Source organism: Chaetodon trifascialis, chromosome 2, assembly GCF_039877785.1.
Source record: "Chaetodon trifascialis isolate fChaTrf1 chromosome 2, fChaTrf1.hap1, whole genome shotgun sequence".
Taxonomy (NCBI): domain Eukaryota; kingdom Metazoa; phylum Chordata; class Actinopteri; order Chaetodontiformes; family Chaetodontidae; genus Chaetodon; species Chaetodon trifascialis.
Window position 1 is genome coordinate 15,724,226 of NC_092057.1, and position 22,580 is coordinate 15,746,805.

Below are 22,580 nucleotides of genomic sequence, written 5' to 3' on the forward strand. Positions count from 1 at the left end.
CTTGAATAATTGATTCTGAATTGATTTAGTCTCAGCTGGCTCACTTGCTTCTTCTGCTGTGTTTGGACAGTAGAATATATTTTTGCTTCCTATAATTACTGTCTGCCTTGTTTCTGTGCTAGTCAGCAATAAAGCCAAGCTTTTACCCTCCAAATGGAAGCGTCTTTGAGGAAGCAGTAATTAAAAATTCATGTGAGATTTGTTTATTGCTCTAACTGACCCTAAATTACATACATCAACAATCTGCCTTACATGAGGGAGTGAAATGTCCTCTGATGCCCATTTTAATTCCTCTAAACAGAGTTCTGAGAAACTTAAGGCCGTTTGGGAATGATTTTCCTCAATATCAATCTTCTCTCGATCTGCTGGAAACCCGATAATGAAATGATGTCCATGAAAGCCTGTAATGTGCCTGATGGGCCTCGTTTGTCTCTGAGAGTGCACAGTGCTGATCAGGGGACATGGAGGGAAAACATGTGAAGGTGCCTCCTCAGCTGCACCATGGACAGCCTGGTCAGTGTGAAGTCAGTGAGTGAGCCTTTCACATGCTAATTCAATGTCATTCCCCTGGCCTCTTTTCTATCGCCCCGGTTAACAAATTGACCAATTGTGACAGCACTGGAACAAATTAACTATCTGTATCCTCCCAAATCTGCTCAAAGTACCCACAATGTGAACAATCACGTAGGATTTAACATTTTACCACTTACATATGTGTTTAACAGAATGCTTTTGGAACATTTAGGACAGTGCACTCATTTGCTGGCTTGCTAAGAATGAGGTGAGAATATTGTTAGCTTAGCATAACAATTAGACCCAGGTAATAGCTAGTCTGACTCTGTCCCCAAAGGTAAGAAAAATCTACCCACCAGCACTGAAACTCACAAAAAAACAAACACATTATATCTTGTTTATTTACTCTACAAAAATGCAAAATCTCCAGTTTATGTGCCAGACTGTTTCTACAAGCTAGCAGTTTCAGCCTGTATGCTGAGCTAAGCTAAGCTAATGGTTTGCTAACTCTCTCTTCATTTACATCTTTGCACGATAGTGAATAAGCATATTATGCGTATATTTGTATTCTGAAGCACAAAAAAAGCTCACAAAATATTCAACATCTTGATTTTATGCAGATTCCCCAACTTCTAAATGCATGAGAAGGTTGTTAAACTGCAAAGTGCTGAATTTCTTTTGTGTGATGGGGAGGGAGGGACCCTTTAATGTAGGGTGCATAGGGGAAGTTCTCTTGTCAGACCTCGCTGAAAGAGGTCTTTCCAAAGTCCTTGTGCCTTGCCAAGGACTTTGGAAAATTTTTCAACAATGATGGAGAGGAGAAATTTAAATGTAAAAATGTCATTTGAAAAGAAAGGAGGGAATGCACAAGAAGGTTTAGCTAAAGAGGGAATGAGAAGAGAAAAGAATGAAATAACAGAAATGGAGGGAAAAGAACCAATAAGTGTTTTTATATCTTTTACTTTTCGTTTCACTATGAATCCTCGATTTGCCCTCAAGAGTCTGAGCTGATGAATAAAACATTTTGAACAAAGGAAAGGCACAAAAACAAAAAGGCAAAAGATCTGTGAAGCACCCCGAGGGGGAAAGACCATATCATGTCACCCCTGTGCTTGTGTGTGTGTGTGTGTGAATTTAAATCATTGACCCTCCCCCCTTCCCCTCTGCAACCCCCCTCCGCCGTCAGCACCCACTGAATCCCCCCCCCCCCCCCCCCCCGCTGCACGCTGGCTAGTCCTCCGCAGCTCGTGCAGCAGACAAGTTGTGTTTTCAGTCAGCGCTGCTCTCTGCACAGAACCAGATCCAGCAGAACGGCTTCTGCTTTAGCAGGGAAGGAAAAAAATAAAGGCAGATACTGTAGGAGGAGCGTGAAGGAAAGAGCCGGCGCAACAGTTTTACACTGCATTCAGTTAGAATGGGAGAGGCGTGTTAGAGAGAGAGGGCGAGAGAGCGAGCAGTACAGGCAGAGGACTCGCTGCAGTGCAGGTGGATCACAGCTGTGTGGTGAAGAGGAAGGTTCAGAGGCAGCAGTTTAACTCCGACTGGCTGTCCAGCAGGTTTGTAGTGCGATTTCTTTACAGTGCGAGCTGATTGTTGCATGGTTTATGCTTCTGTGTGTGTGTGTGTGTGTGTGTGTGTGTGTGTGTGTGTGTGTGTGTGTGTGTGTGTGTGTGTGTGTGTGTGTGTGTGTGTGTGTGTGTGTGTGTGTGTGTGTGTGTGTGTGTGTGTGTGTGTGTGTGTGAGAGTGATATAATAGATGCTGTGTTCTCCACCATCAGGGCTGCTATCTCTCTGCTGTCTGCTCTCGTTGCCTCTGTGCAGTTGTGACATTTCCCAGAGCTGACAGTACCAAGAGAAAGACCATGAATCTGTGATAAACTCATACATGTTTTCAAGCTGGAGGGCGAGCATTTTTATGAGTGTCTCATGCACATGTTCAGGCTACAGGAGAAACTTGGGAGCTGGAAGGAGAATAGAGGACTTTCTGCTTTGATTGCTTTGCGCTAAATGAAAAAGCAGAGGCCCTCTTCCCTCCTTTCAGATGGGCTCTTTTTACTATGGAGAAGAATAGAGCCGGGAGCTGTGAATGGGCCTGAGATGAGGTGCCGCCCTCTCAAGTGTCAGCATGCTTAGTGGCGGGGGGTAGGCACATGGGCTTGTGCTTTATAGAAGACTCTGAGTTTTGTGCATTGAGAAAAGACAGGGTTTTATCTGTATTTAGTCCTCTACTTGCTTGAAATTTGTCTTTAAAGTTCAGGACTTCTAACATTTGCTCCTGTCTCGTGGCTCCTACCTCGCTCCTCACCCCCCGAGGGAGAGGCGGAGTGATACAGTCAAGTGCTTTACTTCATAGGTGTCTGCTTACTATTGACTGAGCAGAGATAAGGAGCCGTTAGGAGCTGCTCGTTTCTATTTCTGGCTGTTGTTTTCTGGGTGTTCCTATGAAAGGCCCCCTTTCATGGTTGGATAACTGACTGACTGATGGGAAAGTCTGTGGTTCGGTTGCTCTTTGCTCACGTTGTTACTTGAATTTGCTGTCTTCAGTTGCTTCACTCTATTCAATTTTCTATATTGCTTGAGGTGTTTTGCGTGACTGACGATACCCGTTCCAGGCCTCGAGGTTGTACACCATTTCAGCTCAGTCCTCTTGGATTTTGAGTTTTGCTGCAATTTTTTTTCTCCTCTGCTGAGCATTTTATCTGACAGCGACCTGAAATTGTATGCTGGATTCGACAGTGAAGTGTGAAGATTTCAATCCAAGCTGATTGTTTGTGCTGCAGCTTTTGTCGAGGTTCTGCAGTGCAATAAAATAAACCAGTGTGCTGAATTGTGATAAGACAACAAAGCTTCAAAATGTCAGTGTCATGTCCACATAGATCAAACACTACAAAGTGCAAGCACAAGCACAGACGGAAATATTTTCCCAGCCGCTGGCAAATGAAGTCTGACTTGCTGTCAAGCTCATCTCGTCAGTGCTGAAATAATGAAAGCTGATGGATTCACATCAGCGACACTGACACCTGCGTCCATGCCGCTGCCTCCTGACGGCTGTGAGCTCCTCGCATGTTGCACACACGCTTTCCTCCTCTGTTGTTCGTGTTGTGTTGTCACCAAGGAGCACATTGCTTTAAGCTCGAGGTTGTCTGAGAATGTTATTGATTACAGCCGTATAGTAACAGGATAGGATGGCATAATGCTACAGTAATATAAAAGATCACAGTGGCATGCAAAAGTTTGGCAAGTAAAAGATGACCTTATTTGCAGACAGCATGTTAAAGATGGCACATTTCTTTAATATTTCAAGTGAGATTCCTTTCTTTATTTCCACATTTTACAGTTTTAAAATAGCAAAAATAGAAAAGAGCCCAAAGCAAAATGGCTGGTATTTAATTGAATCCATTCTTCTCTCGACCAGTGAAATGTTCCCCTACTGCTGGCTGCAACACAAGCCCAAAGCCGGATCGATCCACCCCCCTGCTTGGCAGTTGGGGGGGTGTTCTGTTCATGAAATTCTGCACCCTTTTTCTCCAAACATGCTTTTGCTTATTGCAGCCAAGACGTTGAGCTTCATCAGTCCACGGGACTTGACTCCAAAATGCATCAGACTTGTTTAGATGTTCCTTTGATAACTTCTGATGCTGAATTTTGTGGTGAGGAAGCAGGAAAGGTTTTCTTCTGATGACTCTTTCATGAAGGTCATATTTGTGCAGGTGTGACTGCACAGTAGAACAGTGCAGCACCACCTCAGACTGCTAAATCTTCGTAAAGGTCTTCTGCAGTCAAACAGGGGGTTTGATTTGCCTTTTAAGCAATCCAACAAGCAGTTATCTCTGAAGGTTTTCCTGATCTTCCAGCCCTCGACTCGACCTCCACCATTCATGTTAACTACTGTTTCTTAGGCATGTGTTTAGAGGAGCCCATGGCTGCTGATTGTTGGGACATGGTTTGAGGAGTCAGAGTATTTATAAAGCTTTGAAATTTGCCTCTCCTAACGATGACTGTGATCAAGCCATAGCCATAACAAGCCGATAAAGGAGACGGAGATCTTAGTAAAAGTTATGAGAGCTCAGATCTCTTGGGGTGCCTAAACTTTTACATGGCGCTCTTTTCCTTTTTCCACTCTAAAATTGTGCCAAACAAAATACACTTATCTTAAAATGTTGATGAGGATGTTTCATATTAAACTTTATGCCTTTTGGAGATCAGTTCATCTCTTACTCACTTAACTATTCACAGTAACAGACATTTTGATCTGGGTTCCCAAACCTTTTCATACAACTATAGGTAAAACATTTTTTAAATTAGTTTGACTGAACATACTTTGGATCTTGTCCGAGATTACATCAAAGATTGCTCACTAACTGTGATGAGGTGGTTTGGAATTGGATGTTGACGTGCAAACTTACGGTGCATGTGCATGGTCATTTCAAGTGCAGTTTCAGTAATAGTCTTGCTTTGCAGAGGTTTGAACAGAGTGCAGTATAGTCTGCTTTGGAATTCAGCTCTCACTGCAGAGCAGATGTATAATCTGCGTACACATCCTGCCTCCATGGCACTCGCTGTCATGGTGATGGCCTCGGTCCTCTAATGAATCCTGAAACGTCTAATCAAATATTTGTCCAGAGTTCTTTTGCAGAGAAGTAATAAAATAGGACCCTTGCAACAGGCTTTGTTTGGTCTTCATCTGTAGGCCACTCTCCAGGGTTTTCACATTGTTTCAGGAAAGACTTTGTGTGCGCGGCCCTTCAAGAAAATATTGCTGCTTCAGGCTGAATGATTTGCAGTCACGCTGGCCTTGATTTCCTCTCCTGAGGAATGTCTGCTCTCGGGTCAAGGTTTTTGATATATATCTTTGAGGCAAATTAAGACAGATTTCGCTCTGTTACATGTGACTTATTGCACTGCAATCGTGTGCATGCAGTTCAGTAACATTTTAAAAGCAGCCAAAAGAGGTTACCTTTCCCCCATGCTGAGGCTGAGGAGGTGAAGTATTGTCCCAATCAACCCCAGTGACCCGAGCACCTCTCCTTATGTTTCCACTTTAGGACAGATGATGTGTTTGTGTGTGTGTGAATGAGTGTGTGTTTTACAAAGAGAGGGGAAGGGGTTGTCTTATCGTCCAAGAAATGGGTGTTACTCTTCTTTCTAACTTGTGTTGTAAATCACTGGTTTATGTAATGTGTGTGTGTGTGTGTGTGTGTGTGTGTGTGTGTGTGTGTGTGTGTGTGTGTGTGTGTGTGTGTGTGTGTGTGTTAAATAGCTTGGCTAGCCTGCCTGCAATTATGTCATACAGCATGGTTTCCAGCTGTCCGAGTCTGCTGCATTTAATTTAGTTTTCAAGAAAGTCATCCCCAGCGTGTGTGTGTGTGTGTGTGTGTGTGTGTGTGTGTGTGTGTGTGTGTGTGTGTGTGTGTGTGTGTGTGTGTGTGTGTGTGTGTGTGTGTGTGTGTGTGTGTGTGTAAACTATATATTTGTGTGTTTTAAATGAGTGCTTCATAATTTGTGTGGAGCTGCACACTCAATAAGGTCTGTGGAGTGTCACCTGTTGGCCCGCCAAGCCAAGAAATCGTTGCTGTCAGATTCTGGCTAATGGAACTTTTTTTTTGTTGTTGATTTGGTTCTTTTTGATGATTGTGATTCGGGTCTGATTGAACTCTGCTGTCCAGCTCTAAGTTAAACCAAATGTATTTGGGCTGGGTCCCACTGAGGGGCTTAGATCTGAGCTCCGACAAAAGACTGCACGCATTTCAGCTTTAATGCAGGTGCACACGCAGGGGCCCAGACTCATTGTGATCAGGTTTCTATGCAGAAAGCAAAGCAAGAACATGCCATCTCTACAGTCTCGGTCCTTTTATTTAGTAAACAGTGAGCTCTTTTAAAGTTTGATATTCCCACGGACATGGCTAAGTGATCTTCAATTTCCTCCAGACTTACATTCATATCTGGTGGTTTGTTGACATAGGTTCACTCACTCATTGTTGTCCTCTCCCGTAGGTGGTTGAACCATGTCATGAACCTCAGTCAGACTCCTGGAAACTCCTCAAAAACAGGGATTGATGCTGTGAGGTTGAACTGTTGTTTGATTTACTATGTTCATTATATGCTCCTCTGGATAATGATATCAGATCACTGGCTAAATGTCCAGCAGGGGTTCGACCCTTGTAACCCCAGGCTCCCATTCGGCCTTCACCACACTGAGTTGAGGCTTGTAGGGTGAAACCAATTACGGTTTGAACTTCTCCCGACACTTTATATAGACTGCCCTGGCCAGGTCAGAGTTCATGGGAAAGCTTTGCTGAACCTGTCTTCACCCAGTGGCAGGATCTGCCAACATGTTTCTCTTGTGGCGCTAAAATTGGATCACGCTCGTCTCTACAAGAAGAAGAGAGAATCCGTATGCACCTAATATGCTCACCGTAGGTTAGTTAATGTTGTTTCTGACCTCATGAATGTCACTATGACAATTAGTTACTGAATGTTGCAAGACCTCATGAGTGAAAGTTTCCACCAGATGAAATATTGGTTAATTTTCCCCAGAAACAAGACATGAGTCAGGCCTTCAGGACACGATGCAACAGGACGTTTCTCCTCTTAAGTCATGACCAACTTTCCCTGATGCTTACCTTCCTTTTGTGCTCATGTCTTACTAAGCTCCATATATTACTCCTTTACTGTTCACTCATTTAATGTGCTTGGTCATAAGACCTAGAGTTATACCTCAACTTTGTTCTGAGATGTGTGAAGAACATTTTATCTGCAGATGTAACACATTGTTTGCAGCTTATAAGTACAGTTTGTGTTCAGTCTCCCTTTTGTCAAGGACAGCTTCCCTGCTTGTCTTGGCAGACTAATGCTGAGTCACAGGGACTATCATGTGTCTTACACCAGTTCAGCTGTTTGAAGGGTGGAATTTCAGGGGTTCTTGTTTGTATAAAACCAGCATCAGCCTAGCTTTTTGTCAGCTTTGGTTGAGAATGCTGAGGAAAGAAACCACCACTTGGCATCAAACTGAAGCCGTTCTTGGTTTTCGGTAGCTGTGGTAAGTGCAGAAAAAAGGTAAGGAACAGTTTGAAAGTTGTTTTATGAGTTTTTTTTTATTGTCATGTTTAATGCACCATTAACTTTCACTATAATTGCTAACAAACGCAAGGTAGTAAGTGCTAATTTCTCAATTCCCTGCGATCAAGCCTTCAATAGTAGAGACTTTTGAAACCCTAAATTCTACTGTGTAAGGAAGAAAGACAAGGGGAAGCCTGTACTTTGAGCTCTGAGAGGAAAGTGAGGATTTCAAAGAAAAGGGAGAACTTCTTTGGATGAATCATTGGATTGCTCCAGATGTGACATTTGTCTGTGGGGATTTGCAGCTCTAACGTGATGCATGGCAGGTTGAGCGATTGTAAAAGGAGCAGTGGAGCGCACAGGAGGGAAGGTGTTGCTTTACTTTTGCTGGCTTGGTCACTTCTTACAGAACTAGGAGTTGTACCAACCAACCAGCACAAACACATGTGAACGGACTAAAGTACATCCACAGTACATCCCCGGGATTCTCTGTAAAACCATCTAGGACCTTGTTTATTAAAGTGCAAAAACAATGACTTCATCATTCAGTGGGAAGCTTTTCTGTCCTGGCAAAGGTTGACTGTGATGGTGAGGAGGCTGGGCACACAGCCTCCCAATTTCCCCTCAAATCTCTTTCTCCTCCTTTGTTTTTTTTTCTTTGTATCACTTCTTTCCTCCTTCCTCCCTCCTTCTGAACCAAAACCTGGAAGTCATTTATGAAGTCAGGATGGGGTTTCTCTCATCCAGAAGTGGATATTTGAGTAGAGCCCAGTGAGAGGGGACTCAAGTTTGATGTCCCACACCTCCCATCAAGGGAATTGAATCAGAGTGAAGTTGAAGATCTCAGTGCTGGAACCAGCTGTGGGTTGATGTTTGGATTTAATCAAACCTAGTTACTAAAGCAGAGACTGTTTACCACAGTCACAGTCATCTTAATAATCACAGTCTCCCCCAAATCAGCAAGTGCAAGCAGGTGTTCTGCTGTGCGTCAGTAGCATTGGCATAGAGGCTCTGTACAAGATACCGTGAGGGGAAATTGGGGATTCACCCCTTCATTTTAGCCTGAGCAGGCTGTATTGCATTGTCTCATAGGGTTAACTAAAGCATGTCAACTGACTCTAGAGGGTTAAAGTATAAGCTTAGGAAGTTTTTTGGTCGTAAGAAGAAAAAGAAGAATGACTTTATGGACTTTGAAACATTCTTTTGATGAGTTTGTGCTATGTGTAGGCATGATATTTCAATGGGCAGCCCCTTGTTTTCTGTCTGGGCTTAGCTTAAAGAATGAATTAAGTTACTTCTGAGGGAATCAAATCCAAATCATCTGTCACTCAAATTGCAAATTTCTCATAGATTATCCATGTTTCAGTTCCAGCCTTATGTTTCTGTGAAAGCCTCAGTGTAAGAATTACCTAACTTTCCTTTTGACTCCAACATTTGTCACACAAACTGGATTAGAGCGAGAGGATGACTAGTTTTTACCAACATTGTACACGCTCATCATGATCTGCCTAAACTGGTTTACTGTAAAATACGCTAATTTGATACATCTTAACTCTGTGTTTTGGTCTGAACCTTTGTAAATGAATAAAGTGATGGAAGTAGATGGAAGAAATACGTAAAGTGTCAGGGGAATAGAAAAGAGCGAAGATGTTTTACTGCTCAAACACACAGATATAAATCACTTGATTGTGTTGAGCCATAAAGCTCTGACATCAGAAGTTTGAGGGAGTTCTGTGGCTCCACTCCCCAAGGCCTGCTAATCATGGTGGACTTGAAGTTGGGGAACACAGCCCAGATTCCTCACGCGTGAGAGAGAACAGGGTTTACAGAGGGAAAGGAGGGGAGAAACTAAATCTGCAAGTGTGTGAGCCTCCTGAGTTTGTGCAAGACAGAGTGACGTATCAATTTCATGAGTCAAGGGTCGCAACCCTGCAGATGAAACGAGTAGAATTACAGATTGAGGAGTGGGGCGGGAGGTCGAACAAGCCACATCTACAGAAAGAGACCAGAGTGGCATACATGGATGGAGAAATGGGCAATCGAGTGGGGAGTGTGAGTAGGTGGGAGGAGGTGTTATTAATCTCTGTTGTTTTCCCCCTCATATTGTCATTTCCTCTGCAGCTGGTCTGGGGTTGAGATGGAAAGAAAAACACAACTGAGGAGATCAGAAATCTAAACAGTGATCCTGCCAGTGGGCTGGGTGTTCCCCACCGCTGACACATCTATAATAAAACACATTGTCTGATTTCGTAATGTCCTGCTAATGAAGGTGAAGAGAAGGCCAGGCAGGAGAAAAATGCACAGATGTAACGCAGCCCTTATGTTAAATAAGTCAGCGTAGTGAACCAAAGATTCACAAAGTTACAGACTGATATTAATGGACATGACGGACCAACAAATCTGTGCAAAGCTGTCATCAAAGCAAAAGGTGGCTACTTTGAAGAATCTAAAATATGAAACGTATTTTGCTTTGTTTACAGTTTTTTTGGTTACAACGTAATACTTTATTTGTTATTTTATAGTTTTGATGTCTTCAGTAGTACTGATCCTGGTTCTTCTTTTGTCTTTCTATTTCTTAAATAGATCTCAACATTCACTGTGACAAGAGTAATCCCACAAATTTATTGCCCTGCCCTGGCCCCTGACAGAGATCTCCAACCCCTCATCCACTCTCATGTCAGGTCACTAGAGTTTGACCTGACAGTCTGTGGGTCATGGCCCCATTAAAATACACTCCCAACAAGGGTTTTACCACCTGACAGTGAGCCTCTTGTGGCCCTCAATCACTGCAGGTCTCACTCTCTCATACAAACATATGGTCATGAACAATCATGTACACTCACACACAACAGACCATCCAGAGGAAGGCTATGGTGGCAGGATTTTCACCCCATCTTCAAGATGGACCTTCTGATCAGCTATCAACGCTTTCTCCTTAAAACGTGGTCAGACAGCATGCCATAGAAACCTGCATGTTTCAAGCAAACTATGCCCTTTATCAATATCTTTTACAGCAATTACAGCGTGGATCAGAAAATAGCTCAAAGAAGCAATTTGGGAGTGAGGCTCCAAGACTCCAAACCACAGAGGCTTCCCTCCACAGGACCGACAAAAGTACCACAAGTTGAGCATACGGAAGCCTTTTTTTAAATGCCACTTTCTCTGTAGTTTCCTACCTGACCACAAATGTTGAGCCAATCACTTAAGTGCATTGACACAGCTCAGCTAAGGACAGAGATGGACATGGTTCGGCCCTGCTACCTAGTAGGACCACAGTATCATTGCGTCACTGCAGTTGTTCCCTGCTGTGAGGCTGCACTGGTCAGCATGTTTAGATTAATGTTGTTTAGTTGTAAGCTTTATTTTGCACTTTTTAGCCCATAGATGTGTCTATATGGTTTCTCGCTTGAATAACCTCCGGCCTCTTTTAAAGCTGCTCAGCTCTTCAAAGGATACTACTTGGCTCAGGCTCACAAAGCTCGTCATCAGTGCCGCTAAGCTGGCTCGTCCAGAGTCCACTGTTTCCCTTATGCTGCCTGGGGTTTGGCAGGTAAAGAAGCCAGAGTTATGGAAGTCATTAAAATTCCTTGGGAACATGTGGATGCTTGTTTATTTTTCCGCCTAGGCAGGGAGGGTGGAGAGCTGCCAGGACTCTGCACTGTCCTTCTCTCAGCAGGACGGACCATGGACAGAGTGTGAGAGAGAAGGAGTATCTGATTGAGGAGGAAGGAGATGAAAGACAGATAAGGCGAGAGGGGAGGAGTGAGTAAAGCAGAGGATTGACGGTGGAGGGAGAGCAGAAGTGGTTGAAAGAGGAAAGTTTAGGGATGAATGGAGGGGGAGAGGCAGACACCCTCTACTGGATGCCAAATAAAGAGTCACACAAATGAACGTTGAGGTTTCAGTGAGCCGTACAGGAAGAGGATTAGAGACGGATGGATGCACAGACAGGCTGGAGGCGCGAAGGAAGAATGGAAGACGAGAATGACTCGAAGAGATATAAGGCCACATTTTGTCCAGTTGTCACGTGAAGTGCTGGGTTCTTTCAGCTTTGGTTGGAAAAAATAACTGGTATTCCTGGCCCCACAATACTGCGCATGAATTATACTGCACATTTTCCAGTTTAAAGTGTGGCGGGATGTTCCCCATATCATTTTCCCCCAAAAAATATCAAAGAAAAGGGAAGACACCTGTAGCATACCGCTAAGTCTTGCAGAGGCTGCTTCAGTGAAAGGAATAACTGGCAGTGGCGGCCATAATTCACAGAGTGTATCATGGGACCAGGAATAAGGTGGATATGAAATGACTTACTCCATATTGCTTTGCACTTGTTGCTGAAATTATTGATTCAGAGCTTGTAACAAAACAAGTTGTCCTTTAAGGACCCTGAAAACTTGTTTTCTCCATCAGCCTTTTATTTTGAGGGATGGGCTCGGACATGAACGCACAGAGTTTTACCAAAGTTAGACCAGGTTTGATTGTTTCGCATGAAAGGTTGTTTGTCCTTGTGTGTCTCGCTTGTTCGAAGTGGGCGGGACATCAGGTGTTTTAATGCTAACAAACAACAGCTAATTAGACCATCAGACCATCACCCCTTGCACATATCGGGCCACTCGTTACACACCACTGTCCTCTGTTAAAGCCATCCAGCACTGTCGGCTGTTAATAAGAGACCTCGGATGGTGTTTCATTTTCTGTGATGAGTTAGTTCCTCCATATGCAATACACAGTCACGCTTTACGTCGCCCACCAACTAGCCATAAATCTTCCCTGCCTTCATTTTAAATGTGGAAAGATCCCTTCATGCTCGTCTTTAAACACCAGATCCAAAATGGCCTGCTGCGATGGTGGGCGTTTTTTCTGATTGGTTAAACAGAGGGGAGGAATTGAAAGGGATATTGGTGCAGAGTGTTACTGATACTGTAATATACTTCTGTGTATGTGTGAGAGTGTGTGGGAGACAAAGCAGAAATGACCAGTCTGCCTGTTCTATCAGGCACCTTGTAAACTGAATGAAGCCATGACTTTAAAGAGCTTCAGTACTCTCCTTTTTCTTGTCGGTATTCTGTTCACCATCTGCTCTGACAGTAGCTTGATCGTAGGAAAAACCCACAGTGAGGCCAGCTGCAGTGCTGAGCAGCCTCCCATCCGTTTATCTTTCCTTCATTTTTTTATCTAATAACCCGTGATAATGGATGAGAAGATTGTCAGGACACCACAGGGGATGAGGGATGAGGATGGTGCAGTCAGTCCAGGAGGATGAAGAGGCACAGAGAGAATGAAGGGAGTTGTGGAATTTCTCGGTGCATAGTTGCGGCATCGACTTGCGCAGCTGAAAAATGTATGAAAGCGATTTTTCTTGTTGCTGATACTCCCCTCATCGAGGGCCAGGAGATGGAGATTTCAGCAACAGGGCTCCATTGAGGTCACTTTCCATCTCCATCCCTTGTTTTTCTGCTTTTCCTTTCTCCTTCTCTATTTCCCTGTGTCTGATCATGCTAATTGAATGTGACACTGCAATGTGGACCCCGAGGGTGATCCTAGAGTCTACCTGCCTCGCCGACAAATCGGTGGCTAATTGAAACATAACTTGAGAACCTGCATCTCCCTGCCGCCTGAATGTTCCCTCCCAGAAAGCTGTGGCCTTTAACATTATACCCAAGTATCAAGTATCAGCCAATTTAAATCATTATGTGACTTGTGTGCATAGCTGACACCAGTACCTTGGGTCGGGCTCATTCTTTTATGTTTAGAAATGACAGTGGAATATTGTAAATTGAGGTTATTACTTGAAGACAAATGCCAAGGGTTTGCTGGGGTTGCCCTCTGGTTTCACAAGCATCTTTGAAAAAGCTTCCACTGCCAAGTTCATTTTGGGTGTTTACGCCAAAGATCAGCTTTACCCAAATTGTTGGCAACATCAAACCCACATGCTGAAGTTACTAGTTTTAGTCATCAGTCAGACTTGTGATGTTTATCATTCTCATCAAGGTTTTCCCTTGATCTATGTTAAAACTTACCCAATCAAAGAAGACGGTGCCCAGTTCGGAGGCGGAGGGATCCAGCCAGTAAGAAACTATGATGGTAGAGTTTTTACGCTGCGTTCAAGTGAAACTATTCAGACGGTATAAACGTTGTGTTTTTAGGCGTGGCTGAAAAACTCGTCATATGTCTGTTTGGAAGCATGCTGAGGCTTTAAACTCAGGAAGTGGTTGACTCTGTTTTTACTGTTGCTCTCAGTGAGTCGCTTTAAAGACGTGATTGCTTGGGTGACGATGTGTTCAGCTCCCACTGGTCGTTTTGTGATGAATGTGGTGATTAATACTAATGGGGACAAACCTATTTCATACGTTATGTTTAAAGGCACATAAATGTCTGATCCTTTGAACAGTTTACTTGAATCATTGGTGAATTAAGCTTATTCTGCTGTTGAACTCATTGTCATCCACTGTGGAGTTTAGCAGGTGTTTATGGTTTAACTTTTGAATGTTGGCCATAAACAACTTTGCCTCAGTAAAAGGGTTTTGTCACACAAAATGACTCCTGATTTATCTTTAATTGTTAAACTCTCAGATAAGTGAGCGGAGTTGACGCTGATGCAAAGTGACATGCTCTAGCTGCTTTGAACCATTAGCCTGCAAGAGCTTTTGTTGAGTTAACGTCTGAGTGATCTTTATCCTGGCGGGAAAATGATCAGACATCGATGCTCGAAGGTTGAAGAAATAATCCCTCGTGCTTTTTGATCTGCCATCCGTTGTGTAATCCTTCCTTTGCCTGCTTTGCTCTTGTTCTGTCTTTTCTAAGGTCTCACCGTCTACAGTAGCTTTAAGGTATCTGTCACTAGATCCTTTGGTATGTTCCCTGTCTGTCTCAAGCTGACAGTGACTCGTGTGATGGCAGGAGCGGCATGCTGCAAGTCAGCTGTGGAAAATCTAAAGATCCTGCTGTCAACATGCCAAATAGATGAAAGAGGAAGGCAGCGTTTGAGACAAAACAAACCAGGTGAATAGCATGAGTAAGCACTATTGACGTGTTTAAGCTTTCTGCAAGTTCAGAGCTGTACTGTTCCTTCATTCTGAAAATGAAAAAAACGCCATGTTGCTGGGAAAAATATGGCGCTAAGCTTCGAGCTGCTGTTTATTTTTTGAGGGCTCAGTCCACAGAGAATAATGTGGTCTGTGACATCACCTGTAGTTGTGAAAGGATGTTTCTAAACCTGGATTTGGGTTTTATTGCTTTTCACCACCATTACTGGAGCCTGACCGTTCAAATCTGGGGAGTGAAAGGGGAGCCTTGGTGGAGGTAAGACAGATGCAAACGCCTACAGCCGTAGTTGAATTTGATCGGCTGAGATTCCCTAAAATCAAATAATACATTTTTTTAATCATCACGAGGCATTCAACAGGAAAGCTGCATTTAGCTGTAAAAACAAAGTTACTTCAGTAAAAATGTTCTTGAAGCTCTAGATTTAGCCTCAGTTTTACAGAAAGTGTACTTTAGCGCTCAGCTGTGGTGATTGTCACAAAAAAGTTTTCCTTCCTGATTGCATCACTAGGCCTCGGTCTCCGTGGCAACTGTGAGTCATATAGCACACTGATTGTCAGGAACAATGAGTTGCCACAATGATAAGCTGCTTCTCTGGATATCCTTTAAGCTCTTCCTGACTGGGAAGGATGGCAGTCGTGTGTGCACTGGTGTGTAAGTGGGAATGTGAAGGCTGTGTGAGGAAACAGCTGGACGGACTCGCACAAACATACACAGAAACAGTCATCTGCATCCGTACGATTGGTCATGAATATGAGGTCATTTTTACATTTGTGCTGAAATGTACCAAGGTATATAAATATATATAATGATACTAGTTGGTCGTGGCCATTTGTCTTCCTGACACTTTGTGCTCTTAAGGCCTAAAAGTACGAGTACTACAGAAATGAAAACATCATATGAATCCTCCTGAGATCTCATGTGATGGTGAAAAGACTGCAGTTTTCCCATACAGCCAACAGCCATAGACACTGACTCGGAAATTACATGGTTCTGAGAAAATTAGAGAAAGTGACTCTTAAGTTTCTGAGTGTCATGATGTAAATAGTTCTCTACGTTTTTCTTCTTCCCTCAGCACTTCCCTTAACATCACATTTCATGGCCACTAAAGCATAACTGTTTTTCAGAACATCAAAGGTTGTGCACTATTTTTGCTCTCTTTGTGCAAGTCGGAATGATTTCTATGCATTTCATCTGGCAGAAAGATGGAGAGGAAAAACAAACATGAACAGTGGCGAAAAGAAGAGAGAATGCTGATAGAGAAGGCAAAGGAGATTAATGGAGAGAGTAGACAGAGGAGAAGCCGGCGGAGAGGAAGAAAGGGCCCAGGCTCTCGAGTATTTCTCTCCTCCTTGGTGGTCTAATTATCTGTAGAGATCCGTGAAGCCTTCCACTATGATTGTGGTGTGAGAGAGATGTTGATAATTGGCCTTATTCAGGTTCATCTGAAGCTCCGCTGGTCAGGAGTTTATGAATGAAAGCCCCGCTGCGGTACGGGCCCGAAATCTCTTTGATGCCGGAGAAGAATTTCCTCCAGTCGATGAAATGACTCCTCCGATATGAAGTACGCTCGCTCAGTGGTCAGAGCAATCAAGACACGGACAATTGCACATGAATGCACCGCAAGGACACACACACACACACACACACACACACACACACACACACACACACACACACACACACACACAAATAAACACACACATTACGACACACATGGTTTCAGCAGAAAGTTATGGCTTCTGGCTAAGTACCACTGTCCCCCTGCTGGACCCCACATCCTGACAGGAAGTTTGTCCTTCCTTCACACACACACACACACACACACACACACACACACACACACACACACACACGCACACACACTCTTGTATGTGTGACTGTCACAGAGGGAGAGAGGCTCTGCAGGCTACACATTTGGACAACCATGAAATAACAGTGATAAGGAGACAGGGAAGAAAAGGATGAATAGAATTAATTACGCAGACCACAAATGGGGGGAAATGGTGCCTAAATGACACCAGGACCTCCTATATCGAGAGCTCTGACCCCATGTTGAGGGCCTGGCATTCCAAAAGCATCGCTGCACAATAATTTGGCTTCAAGCTGAACTAATATCTGATGCTACATGAAGAGGACTGTGGGAAACAGATTTGCAAAGCTAGAGGTCAGGTTGAAAATCGTTTTGCTGCTCTCCAGTGGTTAAAGTTGTCACCTTGCTGCAGTGATGTAGAGGTAAACTCGAGATGTGGTCAGCACGCATCACACCACACACACTTGAAACTTGCAGTCAGACGCAAACAGTGAAACAATGCTTTGTGTCATATGTCAGATGAAGGGATATTATCCTTCTGTTTGTTTTAAGGTCGCAGCTGCCAATGATCTTCTCGATTGATCATTGTGTGTAAAATGAAAAACAGTCACTGCAGTTTCCAAAGAGATGCTCAAGGAGATGTCTTCACATTGCTTGTTTTGTCCAGCTAACAGTGCAAAGATATGTCCATCTCATCAAATAATTGATGAAGTTCTTAAGCCCTGCTGTTCAAAGTGTGTCATTTTGTCTGGTGTTTATTCCCATGAAAGAAATGTTGGATACTTACATGTCATGTTCCATCGTTCCTCTCAATGCGGACACAGACTCGTACTTTGGACAGCTACTACAAGCACTAGCTGTTTCCTTATTTCCTCCTCAAAGCTGAAACTCTTTTATCTTCCGCCATGAGTGCTGGACTCTCATGACAGCAAAACTCAGTGAATGAGTTGTTGACGAGGCGAGGAAAGACCCTAGGGTCCCGTGCAGCAAAATGCCTCGATGTCATCAGCATCAGTCGCGGCCACTTTCCTTTCCGTGATGGATGCTTTGTATGGATTTGTGTCGCAACCCCCGAGGCTTGAGCTTGACAGGCCCGGAAACATGGAGGATCCCGTTCATACTCCTCACTGAAGGCTCTTTTCCCGCTGCTCTGACAGCGTGTCGTTGGACGGTCAGATGTGATGGAAGGGGTCAAAGCACAGCACAGTGACAGTGACTCACTGAGAGGAACTCTGCTTCTTTCCTTTCCTGTTGTGGTAGAGACATGCTGAGATTTCCTTTCAAATAAAGCAAGAGCTCATCAAAGCGTCCTGGCCAACATCCAGTCTGTGGAGACCACCCATTTGATCCACAGGTCCGCATGAGTCCATGCTGCAGTCCAAAAAATCTTGCCCAGAGAGCAGCTTTTGGGGCTGAACCCTGCTGTCAGTCCCTATTTTCTGCAGGAAACTGTTACCCTAAACCTTTAAGCTTGCCCCAGCTTTGTTGATTAATCAACTAAATGTCCGTTTTGATGGTGGTTGGCTGCTGACTTGACTGACTTACTGGCATTGCTGCTTCATTTCACTGTCCTTTGTGGTAGGACAGCAGCTTCCTTTCAGCCTCTTTGCACAGAGATGGTAACACTTCTTCTTGTCAAGTGTGTCGCGCACACCACCATCTACTGGCACAGGCAGCTGGCAGTGATGATCTGGGTGGAGATGACGGTGGCTGTCACAGTGCAGGGACATCAAAAAAGCAACTACAGTGGAGAGATGTGGGCGAAGAAGTTGATTAACACGACTTGTGATATTGTATATATTTCTTACTGCCAACAGGCTAAAAACCATAAGTGAATTGATGCTGGCAGGCCGCTTTCAGGCTGGTTCATCATAGACAGCTCATCAAGCTAAGTAGCAGCTGTTATGGCAGGAACACACTGTAGCTGAGTGGGAAGGAGACATTATTAAAACAATGCCTTTAATGCTTATTTGTGAAAAGAAGCATATCTGTAAGGTAGTGCATGGCTGCACAATCAGCAGTGGTCGGTCACAATGTAGGATTTCAGCCGGAGACACTGTGTTTTATGATGACCCCATTGTCTAACCTGGGTCATTTGTTCTTTATTCATATGACCACGAAGCAGTGAAACATATCTAAGTTTTGGCATCTCCCACGCCTGGTGCCCGCAGGTGCTTGCTGCTTCACTGGAATCTAACCCGTGACCTTTCACCAGCAACAGCAGAGTCACAGCTTTCATCCGCTCATGATGGACTTTAGAAAACACAGAGGGAAATGTCAGAAGTCCAAGTGGTCAGAGGTTTCGTCAACCAAGAAAACATCTAAATGCCAGTATCCTTTTAATGTGTGGAAGTGGGCGTCCTCAACCTTGATTGACCTTGGAAGCCACTAATCCTCCATAACCGGCCTTTACTTTGGTACAAAGCTGCATGTCTATTGTTGGTTTGTTCCCTTTTCTGATTGTGGGGCTCGAAGGTGAATGAAAAGGCCTTTTGTGGAAGCTGGTTGTCTGTGTGGTCACTGTGTGCTCAGGCTCCGACCTGTGTGGTGGAGCAACATAAGAGGCCCATGGGATACTGGTGGGATGAAGTTATTTCACCATTCCTCTGTCTTCATGTGAAATCAAGTCTTTCCAAGGGACTAAAAGGGAGACTCTAGTTTTAGGTTGTTACCAAATGTGAGGATGGTTTTAGGAATTTAAATGCCAGTTTTGACCAAAGGTTCAACACAGTTTAGGATTATGGGCAGCAGCAAATGTGTGCATATGTTTTGGGGTTTCTTCTATGCGTGTGATGTTGTGTGAAGTCTCTGCTATGAATAAGACATAGAGCATGCTCAAAGCGAAGCGTATGCAGCTGCAGAATGCCTTTTCGTGTCCCTCGCCTTCATCCCCGCTCTCGTTTTCTGTCTAACTTCATGTCTGTTTTTGCCTCGCTGTCTCCGTTTCTCCCTCTTTTCTGCCGGGGTGGGGTCAGCAAATGCACGGACTGTTTGTTTGGAGTTGCTATAGAAACTCAAAAGCGTGTGGCTCTTTGTGTGTATATGTGTGTGTTTGCGCTGGTGTGACGGGGCTGCAGTTCTGCTTCATGCGTAATGACCTCATCCAGACACAGACCCCGACATATCAAATCCGTCTGCTTCCTCGGATTGTGTAATGGATAGTACCCACACACACACACACACACACACACACACACACACACACACACACACACACACACACACACACAGCTCCCCGGCCGACGCCCCCTCAGTATTGCGCCTTGTTGCTCGACCACAGACGAGCATGATAGCTTGATAATTTGATTTAATATACTTCATAATTGTGGAATTGGATTTTATTTGAATGGCGTTCTGCATCAGACGACTCTTTAGAAAAGAGAAACGAAAGTTCGTGAACTGACGATGAACCCTCGTACTTCAGGGCTCTGCACCAAACTGTATGTGCTGTATTTCAGTGTTTCATGTTGTTACAGAACTGCTCCCACTCCCACCTTATCACCCGGGGTCAAACACTTGACGTTCCACAGCTGCTAATCTCGGGCAGTGTGAAAATGTGGAACAGAGCCCAACTCTTGATGTGCATTTGTTATAGCTGAGAGTCAAGTCAGTGGGAAGAAATCTTTTCCGTGTGGAAAAGAATGCCGCTTTCTCTGAGGGGAAAAGTTCTGCTTCATTGCGCAAAGATTTCTGGTAGATCTATTTTCCCCCAAAGCGTAAATGTACACAGTTATTAAAGGCCTTATTATTGATCCACCATGTGACTGTGGTCTTCCACAAAAAGGCTGTATTCACAGTAATAGAGGGCACATTCACAAACACTGCCCCGATGCACGCTCGACTTGATGGACCATTGCTGCTGCTTTCAGTTTGGCTTCTCGGTGGTTGTCAATTCTCCTTCTACTGTGTTTAATAAAGCTGGAAAATCAGTTACATTTGTATACACACGACTCCTGATCCTGTTATATGCAGCTTTACAAGACTGATTTCAAATTTGATTCAGTTTTCAAACCCGTCCACTCTGAGAAGTTGTTGCAGGATGTCAGGGATTACAAGCAACATGCATCAACTCAATAGACAACATTCAAAAAAATCCCCCAAAGCTAATACGGTGCAGCGCGGATAATTTGTCTATCTGTTCCCTCATGTCAGTTCAGGCAAAGTGTTTGCTCACCTGGTGCAGACAGGGCTCAGATTGATGCGGAGGGATTGGCACAGAGATCATTTGCCTTGGAAATGAACCGCTAAGCTTTAGGGCGCCACAACCTCGCTGTCTCGAAGCCGCAGTTGTTCGTTTTCATTTGCCTGTTTGGGAGCATCAAAGACAAATTCCCTTGTATTAGCTGGTGCATCCCACACGTTCATTTATTCCCAAACATGCAGAATGAAACTTTTCACTCCAGTATGAAATATCTACTGTGTCTGTTACAGTGACACACAATTCTTTTGCAGCTTTTGCCCCTGAGACCGCCAAGAAGTAACTTCAGCTATCCATTGGAAATCCAGGGCAGAAATATATTTTTGTCCTTTACTGCAGGGAGTCTGTATTAGCTGCTGCAGCATAGAGAGGGATATCTCCAGGGGCTTTGTAAATAAAAGGAAAGGTTAGGAAAGGTTTCTCTGCACAACCTTTGTTCTCACAGCCAAAGAGAAACTGCAGTTTTGGTACAGCCCAACTTTTCTAATACATTAGTCATGTATGACTAAACTACCCATCAAATTGATTGCACTTACTATTTACATCCTACAAAGCATTATGGGAATTAAAATTCCATTTGGGTTTGTATGTCTTCTAACCCCTGGGTGAGAGCATTGGCTGCATATACAGTATTCTGAGAGTATGTCAGAGTAATGCAGGCATGAGAGTTGAGAGACGTGCTTGCAGGCTCGCGAACTGATGCCAAGTGACGGACCAGAAAAGTCATTTGGAGCTACTAAATACTGCTGTACGTCTCTGCAACACTGAGTGCTACTGCGCCTGTGAGCAAAGCGGCTCAGCTAAGTATGTTTGTCCCTGGATAGTCGTGCTGAGGCTGAGTGACACACAGACCTACGGAGCACAAACCTGTGATGTGAATCTAAAACAGGTACCGTGAAAAGTTTTCTACAGTGTGTTTGGTTGTAGAAACCATCAGGGCATAATTAAAAAACAGTGGAGTCAAGTTCAAAGAATCTCTTTCAGTCCAGCATTGATGCCAGTAAGAGCTTTGAGAAAATGTCAAGTAATTCACACCGCAGCTAATTCAGCATACAGCTCCCCTGTAAAAGCGTATTGTGTTGTGTAGCCATGGAGCAGCTCGGACCGCCTGGCTACAGAGCCAGTGTCTGGACATACGGTAGCAGTTAGCAGCTACGACACCCGGCGAAGGATTGTTTTTGTTTGTGTGGCTAAAGCAACGGGGTCCTGTTAAACTGTCATTACCGGCTATAATTACAGGGTGATTAGCGGCCAGCAGTGTGTGTGTGTGTGTGTGTGTGTGTGCATTTATTCCTACTTTTTACTTGGGTGTGTTTGTGCAGTCCGTTTTAAAATCAGTGTCATAATCACTTAGTTATCAGGATACTTTATTTAGCTTAAATGCAACAATAATAATCGACCTTCAGCCAGTTTTGTAGTAAACTAAAGTAATATTCAATTAAATATTTCCATGTCATGTTAGACATTCATATTGCAAACACTCCATGATATTGATATGGTTTTTACAAGAGCTCCAGGCTTCATATGACTTTTACAAACCATTACAAACCCACACACAAAATCAAGTGTCACAAAAATTATTACTCACTGCTCAGCAGCTTTGGCTGATAGTGATCATTGTGTTGAGATTTTGGACATGCAGACACACAGGGACGTGCATACACACACATTCTCCAGGTTTTAAGGTCATTGGCTCCTTTCATCCTGGGTGCACTGTGCCATTCAGTGGCAAAGATGAAAGTGGGTGATCCCCCCCCCCTTTCACGGCTTTGATTCAGAGGAATTGGCCAATGGGGATGTGACAGTGGTGTGGTGCAGGGTATATGCAGGTATACAGCGTATACCCACTTATATTTTGAGTTGGGCATTGCATATACCCACTTACAAATCCCCCCTGTTGTGCACCATTTAATAGTGTGCAGAAAAATTATTTTTTCCTAGGATGGCAAAGGC

General features: G+C 43.9%; 1 protein-coding gene across 6 annotated transcripts in view; it reads left to right on the forward strand.

The window, feature by feature from the left end:
- add3a (adducin 3 (gamma) a) overlaps positions 1-22,580 on the forward strand; it is a 94,108-nt gene that overhangs the window by 26,499 nt on the left and 45,029 nt on the right. For 2 of the 6 annotated variants that reach the window (XM_070988049.1, XM_070988068.1), the window contains exon 1: positions 1,746-2,069. The exons of 3 other annotated variants lie outside the window; for them this stretch is intronic. The gene's annotated coding sequence lies outside the window, so the exon portion shown is untranslated. Of the gene's footprint in view, positions 1-1,745; positions 2,070-22,580 lie in introns of those variants that run through there. One more of the 6 variants, XM_070988035.1, reaches the window with a different exon arrangement.